At 36.6% G+C, this 10,940-nt stretch overlaps 1 protein-coding gene across 2 annotated transcripts in view; it reads right to left on the bottom strand.

Annotated features, from left to right (window-relative positions):
• phldb3 (pleckstrin homology-like domain, family B, member 3) overlaps window positions 1–9,930 on the bottom strand; it is a 28,969-nt gene extending 19,039 nt beyond the window's left edge. Inside the window, exons 1-2 of one of the 2 annotated variants that reach the window (XM_015372848.1) lie at window positions 9,698–9,884; window positions 8,992–9,025 (exon numbers count right to left, since the gene is read on the bottom strand). The gene's annotated coding sequence lies outside the window, so the exon portion shown is untranslated. Of the gene's footprint in view, window positions 1–8,991; window positions 9,026–9,697 lie in introns of both variants that reach the window. The other variant, XM_015372849.1, reaches the window with a different exon arrangement.
• Window positions 9,931–10,940: the final 1,010 nt, after the last annotated feature.

Here is a 10,940-nt window from a genome sequence, read left to right as displayed (position 1 = left end):
AGCAGCATGATTATACATTTATACAGATATACCAAAGTGAAGAGACGTGCAGATTTTATATTGGCTATATACTATGGCTATATTCATAATTATAATTAATTTAGAATAGTTTAGCATCCCTAGTTTTAACATAACATTTTATCTATCAATTAAGAAAATACAGAATAAAGCCACAAAGGGATTAAAAACAGAACTAATCCCACAGGTTTGGTTATTCCCATAGTTTTATTAGTATAATGTGGAGGATTCTTTGAACAAGAAACTATTAAACCTTCATAACAAACTGTAAATAGAGATTGTGGAGGAGAAAAGCAGTAACTTTAATATTCAGGCAAACAAATGAAATCATAGTCATGATTAGCGCCTTTAGTTTCAGCTAGTATTCATTTAAAGCTAACTTAATGGAGAGCTCCTCCAGTGACAGACTGCTGCACCCTAAATACACCAGGCAGCGTTAGCACAGATCCTTCCTCCCAGCAGCTGCAAGACTCTACAACTACCACTGTTTCCAACAACCTTAATAACTTGTTACATTCATGCTGATTTTGCACAGTTTCTATCTTAGTCAGTTAAATAACATGATGCTGTGATTTTGCACATCTCTGATGTTGCTGCTATTTTCAAATATCCATTACTGTAAAAATGTCCATAGCTGTATATTGGTTATTTATTCTCCAGGTGCAGTTTTATATTGTTAAAACACTTTACTGTACAATATTTTATTGTTTATCATTTAACTCTTCACTATTATGTTATTCTTACACATTTTTCTAAGGTCCAGAATTTCCCCATTGTGGGACAATAAAGGGATTTTCTATTCTATTTTATTCTATTCTAAAAAAAAAATCTATTTTTAAATTGTTAGTCTAGTTTAAGGTTAGATAAAATGAAATTAATCTTTCCTTTTAACGAAGAGCTAAGGCAGCCGTTTACAGGCACAGCTCCAGTTCAACACACGCAACACTGGAGCAGCAGGTTTAAATGCATTAAAGCGATAATGTGTATATTTTAGCCACTTAGGGATCTAGACCTTTAACTTCCAGGTTTATCGCTCCTGAAAACAGTTGGTGAACCTTTCATAAAATTAAACCGTCTCCTTCCGTGTTTTGTAATCTGATTACAGGCCACTTTGGACCAGCAGATTGAGAAGCCATGGAGTTACTTATAAGGACAAGTCCACATTCACACCTCTAGATTTGATTCTAAATTCGGTGAACCGAAACATTGCTTGATCAGGTAAAAGTCATATCTGTTTTGTTGCCAAATAACTTCTTAGGTAAGCTCTTGTTTAAGGGGAGCGCGGACTCCTGTAAAGCGGCACTCCAGGTCAGACGACTCTTTTAGCGATGGATCCAACCCTCTAAAGTTAGATAGGTGAGTTTTTGCAAAGGAAAGCCTGCATAGAGCATTGAGCCTAGTAAACTAGCCCCGCCCGCCAGCGGCCAAAATCATTTTTGCCTGAGTGGTCTAGCCTTGATCAATGCCCTAGGCCCTAGAACTGGCGGGCCAATCACAACACAGAAATGGTTTTGAGGGCGTGACGACAGAGCTGTGGGACGCTGGAAAAAGCACAACAAAGAAGATTGCAACAACTATTGAACAGTAGCATGCACAGCGGCAGCAGCTTTCAATGTGGTGCTCCATTGAAAGTTAAAAGTTCTCTTTTCTGTTGCTGTTGTTCAATAAAAGTATGTTTTAAGATAATTTGATTTTTTATTATACTTTAAAGCGTCCCTAAATAGTCCATTTACTGATTTAATGCGTAATAAAAAAATTAAATTTCCAAAGTTGAGAGGACCACGGCAACCAGCGGACCTCCGAGGCTAACGGCAGCCAGGGCTAACCGCAGCCCGTCTGCAGCAGCCCTCACTCGGCATAGTCGTATGTGAAGGACCGCTGGCTCTGATGGCGATTTTTGACTTAGCTTTGGGATCAGTTTTGGAAGGATTAGACTTGAGTTTTTCGTTGAAACGTGAGCAGGAAGAGGCTCTACGCTCATTCATTTTTAAGAGGGACGTATTCGCCGTTTTACTGACAGGCTGTTTGTTTACACTCCCCCACCAGCTTTCTGTCGGGCTTACTACGTCACAGTCAGTTGCGCTCATTGGTCGGCGTTGGCCAATAGGCACAGATATGGTTTGAAAAACAACGGGTTGTTCTCATCAACAATCTTCTGATGCCTCATTCATTGGGGCCAGACTAAATTATACATTTAATCTCACATTTAGTCTGGTTTATCAGGCTACAAGTGCTGTATATTGACCTGGAAAACTTTTTATACATATTAAATTAAGCTAAAACTTGGGTAAAACTGACACAATGCTGTTTAATCAGGTAATGAAAACAGTGTTAAACCATCTTTTACTTCAAAGTGCACTCTCAGTGTTAAACCTAAACAAAATGCTGGCTTAAATGGCACACTGTAATCCATGATTGGATTTCTGTGTTGGCTAACACAGAATACATGTCTTCAAAATGTATTCAGGTCGGAGATAATATATAAAAAACATATATCCACTAATAAAAGCTGATCATTTAAGGCTAATTCTGACCATCTCCACATGGTTGCCTATAAAGCCCCCACAGTAGTAATTTCTGGTATCCAGTGGTGAGATAACTTCAAGCTAAGTCACATCACTAGTCAAACATCCGTACAAGTGTTTGACCTCCAACTAAAGTCCAGTTAGATACCCTATCTACACTCACTCCACATGATGTTTAGTTATTTAGGACTAAAGTCCACGGTTTGATGCAAGCATACTAACTTTTTCAAATTAAAACAAAAAGCTGTAGAAACTAAGTGACGCTCCAAAGACTCCACCAAAAGTGAGACATTAAGAAGAAAGGTAAATAGAACCAAATCAGCAAGTGCAGATAATCAAAGGCAAAATTCGGCCTGGGAACCAGATCAAAGAACAAAACTGAGTTTTGTGCCCAAAACTGGAATTGTTTGCAGGAAAGGAGAGCCTCAGGAGAATAAGAAAAAAGTGAACAGAGGTGAAGTTAAGTATCCAGCCAGCATGTATTTTTGTTCATGTCATGCAAGGCCAGCCTTGAGCAATCACAAGGACAAAAAAAAAAAAAAACAGCATCAGCTTTTAAATGGATCAAATAAAATGTGAAGCACACTGAATCCAAGTTAATATTTAGGCAAAACCACTGAAACAAAGAAAAAAAAAACTAGATCCTTACAACATAAACGTGCATTCATCAGGCCAGCGTGAGGGAGTAATGTAGGTTCAACAGCACTAGAGGCAGGGAGAGAAAGAATGTTGTTCCATGTCATATTATCTCACCCCGTCCTCACATCAGCAGCTCTTATCATTCATTCTTTCAATGCAAGGCTCCACTGGAGCTTTACGCATTCCCAGTGGTAAAACCTTTGATTTCATACAGAGTAGTAAAGGAAGTATTGATAGGAGTAATGGGCTAAAATAAATAATTACAAAATATTTGTTGTTCAGAATCCCATGTGCAAAAGAAGGGTACTGTTGCACAATATATCAAATCATAATTTTTACAGTAATATTAATGCTTTAAGTATAAGAATTACAATGGATTAACTGAAAGCATTTTTTGTTGGATCAATTTTAAGTGCCATGCATTCAAATTTTATTAAAAAGATGAATAAAAGCCTGTAAAAAGGTGCAAACGTTGCAATGATGATTGCAATGGGGGAGTTTCTCTTCAAAAAACTCAGTTTTCCCAGTTACTAGTTTTCCTAACCTTGTGCAGCACTTTTAAAACATTCATTTCAAATATCTTTCTAAGATACTGTACAGCTCACCCTGGAATGATGCTTGCAATACAAAATATAAGTCACTCCGTCCAACATTGCAACCACTTTAGTTCATTTCAAACTAAGGGATCAAAAGTCTTCAGCAAACACCACTGTAAGGAGGAGGAATGGATCTGGATATCAGCATTACTCCCCTTAAAAATAACAGGTTGAAAGAACAAATCTGTAGATTCTATGTTACCAGCATAGATATATTTACGATTATTGTTAAAAACAAGGTTTGGGGAATTTTGTACCAGCATTTCAGACTCCTGGCCACCATAAATGAGCCACAACTGGAATGTTTAAAGGAATTGGTTACAACACTGTATGGATTGCTTCAATCCAATGTCTTCTCTTCAAAGTTTGAGGTTATAATAAAATGCTGACACTTGCCCTGTATAAAAAGACAAATGGGTATTTCCTCGATGTGACGGCTGATGATACACATTTCTTCTTTTGGATCAGTTAGGAGTTCCCAAAATTGTTTTAATTTGCTAAATACACAAATAATAAGTGACGGCTTGATCCGTTTATATAAGCTCACTATTTGAAAGCATCCCCACCTGTGTGGCTACTGCAGCAACTGTTACGCTTGGGTTAAACGTCTTTGGTTTTCCTGTCTAAGTTTCTCCAAAAGCATTTGCAGGGATTTTGACCCCTAGTTTATCAGGACAGACATCCTGGCTGTCTTGATCCTACAAGCATTTTCTATCAAAAAGGGGCTCAAGATTTGGTGATTTCTTGACCAAGTCAGTGTATAACTAATTTGGACATATACTTAGGATCATTTCTACCGTTAAGACCAATTGACACCTAAACCATAACTTCCTGGCTAATATCATGAGGTGTTGCTTCTTTATTTCCGTATAACATTCTTGCCCTATGAAAGGACGGCTTTCTCTGGACATGTCTCCAAATCTTAAGATTTTGCTTCTAAGTGGATTTCCAAACTGCAATCAGTAGACTGCTTTTGGAGTAATGGCTTCACAAAGAATTTGCCATTTTTCCTGAGATTTATATGAACATTTTGTACAGAGAGATTGTTTCATTTCTGGGACACAGACACCATCACCTGACTGGGCATTATGATGTATGGACATTTCCATGTCACTTATAATTGTTTTCAACACAACATTAACCAAAACAAGTGCTTGTTCCCAATGTTTTAAAAAGCTTTAAGGGTTATTATTCTCACAGCAATAAAAACAACATGTTGCCTGGTCCCTCTCTGAACCCCCTCATTGAAGAGACACAGCCTTGTGTACACAACCATGAAGTCAACACTGACAACAGCTATATTCCAACAACTACATTCAGGACATTCACACCCTGTGTGGGTGTGAAGGCTGATTACAGCCTGTCACCAAGCATTTGGTGAGAAGGAACACGTGTCACAAGAGGAGTGTGTGAGCTTAAATGGTTAAATAATGACCAAAGGCTAAAACACAACTGGAAGGTAAAACAAAGCAAAAACAAAAAAAGAAAAAGAAAAAAACAAATACACAGTGTATAATCAAACTGTTATAATCTTTCATTAGGTGTGCTACAAGTGAGCTGACCCAGCTCTAAAAGGGGAATAATCTCTGGGTCACAGTGAACTGCAAATACAAACAGTTGGCAGGTGGTTTGGGTTCACTCAATGGTTTTACAGGAATAAGTTGGGGGTTTTTTTGTTTTTGTTTTTGTTTTTTAGCAACATGAAGATGATATCTAAATCCTATACAAGTAAGATCTGACCAACTCCTGTTTTTGACAAGCATGATTAAACACAACACAAACTGTGTTGGCTTTAACCTTCTGAACCTGGGAAACTACTGAAAATGTGCGTACACACGGACAACAACCCCAGTTATCGACCTGCACCTCTGTTTGTCTTTGGATCAAAATAAAAAAAAACTGCCCAACTCTCAAACCGCATTAGTTTCCCATCAGAGGACAATGTATTTCATGTCTTTACAATCTAGACTGAATCACTAGATAAAACTGCAAAATGTCACCAAAATACAAAAACATTGTCATTCTTATGCTATATCATACCACCTTCATCTATAAAGCATTTTATAATAACAAAGGCTATTAATGAACTGCACATACAACTGAAAAAAAAATGCAAAATTAAAACAGAGAAGTAAAACATAAACAAGCTTCTTGGTTGCAAAAAAAAAATAAATAATGGCGTAGAAAAGCAAATAATGAAAACATGAGTCTTTGGATGAAACCAGGAAGTGTTGGTTCAATGAACTTTAACAAACTATAGAAAGTACAAAGGATCAGCAACAACAAAAAAAAGACATAATGCCTCAGTAGATACTTTTAGGTGTCTGCTTTCTAACAGAGCAAATATATATAATTAAACTTCTTGATATTCCTGGTCACTGTAAGTTGCAACCTTCTGGTTTACTCAGATGGACCAAATGTGCAATTTTTATGTTCTTCCCTTATATATATTTTTTTTAATTATTATTATTATTGATAATCAAGTTTTTCTGGTCTCACTTTAATTATTTAATTGCTTTTTAACAAAAATGTTTCTTTTAAACATTAAATCAAATATCAAACACAACAGATATGCAGCCATTTCAGTAAAACTTTCGATTTGTAATGAGTATCATCCTTTCTGCTCAATGGTTTAATGTTTTTATGAGCAATCCAGCCTTCCTACAGCAGATGAAAATGAAACTTTGCATGGACATTAAGTTGACAGAACAAATATAGTGGGCTAAGAGAAGTGACCTCTGGACCCTCCACATACAGCAACTCCTAGCTTCGTCCCAAGGACCAGTAAACTGTCACAGCTGTAAAGTGTAACACGAAGCAGCCACTGACAACAAGCAGTTCTTTTTTAGGGATTCATTGATGACATGATATCATTCTTTATCAGTTTAAATTTCTAATAAAAGCATTTTATAAAGGTGCAGCCTTGTCCTTAGCCATATCATTATCCATCTGGTTAATTATGGCAACCTAAAGGAATAAATAAATGAATACTTCTGATCATCTAGTAGATATACAAATACAGCATATGCAAACATCTAGTAAAATTAATGATATATATTTTAGTACTATATGTATAATTTAGTGCTTATGTCTGGAAAAGGTTAGGAAGGTGATCTTTGAAATGCCATTTGATCATACTTGGTGTGGTTATTTACTTGGTTATCATTACTTGGTTATGTGTGTTTCAAATAAATATTCAATTTAAGATTGCATAAGTTCTAAATGATCTTAATTACAGTACTTCCAAATAAAGCTTTCATGGTCCATGATTTTTCTTCAATGTTGGGTTACAAATATAAATTTTAAGGTATTTTTCTATTAATTTATATGTTAGAAAAACATCTAAAAGGTCTGTACTTGGACCTGGCCATCCTTATACAAAGTCTGATACAGTTTCAGCTACTGAACTCTGGCTGCATGTTTATCATCACCGTTAACCCATCTTAGGCTCTTTTTTGTAGTCCCTGTTTAACAATTGCTCTGAATTAAAATCCTTTTACCTTTCAATCAAACATGACCAAAATGCCCCACACCATGAAAATGCCCCAACTATGTTTCACCACAAGGATGGTATGTTCAGGGTGGTAGTTTTATGTAGTACAAAGAAGTTCTCCAGAAAACTTCAATTCCAGTCCCGTTTTTACCAGAACTTCCTCCTCCACATATTAGCTAAGACCCCAACATTGTAGAAAACTAAAAGCAGGACCTCTTGTGACTTTTTTTTTTTTTGTGCAACCCCTTGATAAAAGTTGCATTCCTAAAAAGATCCCTGAACTTTCAGCACAAGCGCTTTTGGCTTTTCTGATAAATAATTTATTAATGTGTTCATTAATCCTCATGATGCTGCTTGTTTTGCATTCTGTAACAAACCTCTTAGGCCTTTAGAGGACAGCTATATTTAAAACTGCAATGAAATGCACACAGGTGGACTTTATCTGATAATTTGGCATCTATTTAAGGCATCCGATTGCGGTGGCTCTTTATTTAGGGCTATCTAAGTAAAGGGGATTAATACAGATGCACAACAAACTATTTTTATCTATAGCATGAAAAATATTGATACCCATTTATAACTTTCCCCTTCACCACTATGCACTACTTTTTGTTGTATGTAAGTATGTATCAGATAATATCCTTATACAATAAATTTAAAATTATTGATAAAATAGGTCAGAAATTAAAGAAACATCACATCTTGGCAGATAGATTACAAAGTCAACTATAAAAAGCTTTATAATCAATGGCCGTGAAGATCAGGACTCCTAGAGTAAATATCTCAGTGGAAATACTGGTTTAAAGGCTTGTGATGCACAAACTGTTCAGTGACTTGGAAACAAACAACTAATGCAACTATTTCATCAGTTTCAATCATCGCCTTGGAGTTTCAGCTTCAGGCAAATAGAGAAACACTGACAAAAAAAGCTAAGAAACTTTGAGCATATATCCTGTATTTCTAACTTTTTTTGCTGTTTTTGTCAGTGAGTGTATCTTGGTATGTCAAAAATCTGACACTAAGAAATATTAGACCAAAGGTCAAACAGAGACTCAACACTGAAATGATACAAATTTGGTTCTCAAAACTGAAGATTCATTTTTACAAGTTTCTTAACTTAGTGCTAATAATAAAATTAAGCTTTGATGTGCAGATTTGTTCATCCAGTATATATTAAAGCAGCCAAAATCTACATAAACACATGTCCAAACCTGTATTACGTTCTAAGATGGGGTTCCAAAAGCCAAATTACATTAATTGTTAGAGTTAAATTACAGTTTTCAACATGATGAAGTAATTTCTAACCACATTTGAAAAGTTTTCAGATTCAATTTTTGTAAACAGCTTCCTCAGCCAGAATCCCCTGGAGGCTAAATACTGGTTCCACTGCAGGCTGCATAGCTGTTACCATTATTGTTCTCAGCTTAAACCTATACGATTACAAGTTTCAACAACAGGTTTAGGTGCATTCTCCTGAGTATAATGGAAGTACTTGGGAAATGTGGAAAACCAGTTTAAAAGAAGAAAGAGGAAGTCGGCAAAGAAGGTCTGTGAGGTAAAACTGGCAGAAATCCAACCCATTTAAATGTTCAGATCCCAAGAAACTGTTAAAAATGCTATATCCTAAAAACTTCTGCTAGTAGGCTACTAAGACCTTTTAATAAAAGATGAGAGGCGACATGTTCTCTGCCAGCCTTGGTGGTGTAATAAGAGTACTCACAGAGATTCCTTTGGTCTGAGTATGTGTGCAGGAGCTGTGATGCAACAAAGAGTGATCCATTAATAACAGTCTAGGGCTCAGACATAGATTTGTCCAATTGCAATCAAAATGAGACTGCCTTGTCTCTCTCAGTGGGATCTGAAAAAAAGGGGCTAAAGGCAGAAGTCCCCAGACAGCAAATCCTCACAATCCTACCTCAGCCTTGCCTCCCACCCACTCTTTGTTTACCCACAGAGTGCTGATGGAGGGATAAAGGGCCAGAGATCTCAAGGTCTTTATAAACACAGGAGAGGGGTGGGGAGGGGTGCATTTATAGTATTGTCATGAGACAAGCTTTGATAAACACCAATTTGGCTCAGGGAAAGTTTCTCTGAGTATTTTCTGAGTTAACAGACCATCAAAATGAAATATACGGTATAAATTAACCTTATGAATCATGGATCTTTAATTATCTTCACTCACTGCCAATAAAGTAGGTTTAGTTAATAGCAACGAATAAGGAAGATGTAGTAATTTATCTTTATATGTGAGAGGAAACATACTGTGATCATAATGTAACTAAGATGTTACTAATAATATTATTAATAATAGGAAAAACACCGCTGACACTTTCTGTTGGAGCGCTTCACCTTTTTGTCGCGCAGCGGCCAGTGGAGCTTTGATGTCTAAAACAACAAGAGATAAATAGTAAATAAACACATTTTACCTGGAAAACGCGCTCCCATCCAAGCGACTGGAAACGAGGATCCTTGTTTATAAAACAGCGTCGCAGAGAGGAGAGAAACCCGAGCAGCGAAGCGACTTTAGAGCAGTTTTTTACTTCCCAGAGCTGCTGTAGACCCTCTGATGGCTGAACGGTAAATAAAACAGCCTTTAGCTGCTGGATTGGTTCGTTAACCTCTCCTGACAACTGACAGGTCGCTGTGAGCGAACCCACCGAGTCAACAGGTGAGTCTGAGCTGTGAAATCACGCGTGGGTAGGTGACGTCAGAGGCGGACATAGCCTGGTTAAACAAAAAGCGGAAACACTATTCATTTACAGGTTTTAAAACCAAGCCCCAACCTGCTATAGATTGCACTTTAAATGTTCTGGGTTTTTTTTTTTATCTTGTACTGACATATTATATCTATTCTGGGAACTCGGTTTTGTCCATTTTGACTCACCCGGGCTCCCTTCCATTAATCTGAAATATTTCAGATTAAAGAACCTCATTGGGTTATTCTGTTTAAACATCTAAATCAGTCTGTATACTACGGAAGAGGATTAGGGCCACTGAAAAAAAAAAAAAAGTTAACTGATTTTTAAATTTTATTTCAATTTAACATGGGAAAAAAGGTCAGAATTCTGACTGAATTCTGACAATAAAAAAGTCAGAATTCTGAGATTAAAGTCAGAATTCTGACTATAATCTCTGAATTCTGACTTTTTTTCTCAGAATTCTGACTTTTTTCTCAGCATTCTGACTTTTATCTCAGAATTCTGACTTTTTTCTCAGCATTCTGACTTTTATCTCAGAATTCTGACTTTTTTCTCAGAATTTTGGATCTTAATATAGATGGGCACCATGAAGGAAGAGATGTGGTAGCACTCAGCTTCACTGACAAAGAGTTGTTTGGGAGGAACTTGAACACATTGGTGGAAAATGACCGAATTAGGCGACTTTTTACCTGCCCAAGAGGTCCCCGGTGATACTATTTCCTTAATAGAAGAGCAGAAGGTCATTAAAAAAAAGAGAGATAGTCTCTAAAACAGACATGGCTACGGCTTGATGCTAACATGTTCATTCAGTCAGAATTCTGATTTTAAAAAATCAGAATTCTGAGAAAAAATTCTGAGATTAAAGTGACTTTAATCTCAGAATTCTGACTATTTTCCCCATATTTAACTGAAATAAAATGTGAAAATCTGTTAACCTTTTTTTATTTTTTCAGTGGCCCTAGTTCTCTTC

The sequence above is a fragment of the Cyprinodon variegatus genome, unplaced genomic scaffold (assembly GCF_000732505.1).
Source record: "Cyprinodon variegatus isolate N-32 unplaced genomic scaffold, C_variegatus-1.0 Scaffold77, whole genome shotgun sequence".
Lineage (NCBI taxonomy): Eukaryota > Metazoa > Chordata > Actinopteri > Cyprinodontiformes > Cyprinodontidae > Cyprinodon > Cyprinodon variegatus.
Note: the sequence above shows the minus strand (reverse complement) of the source record. Positions and strands in the feature narration are given on the sequence as shown.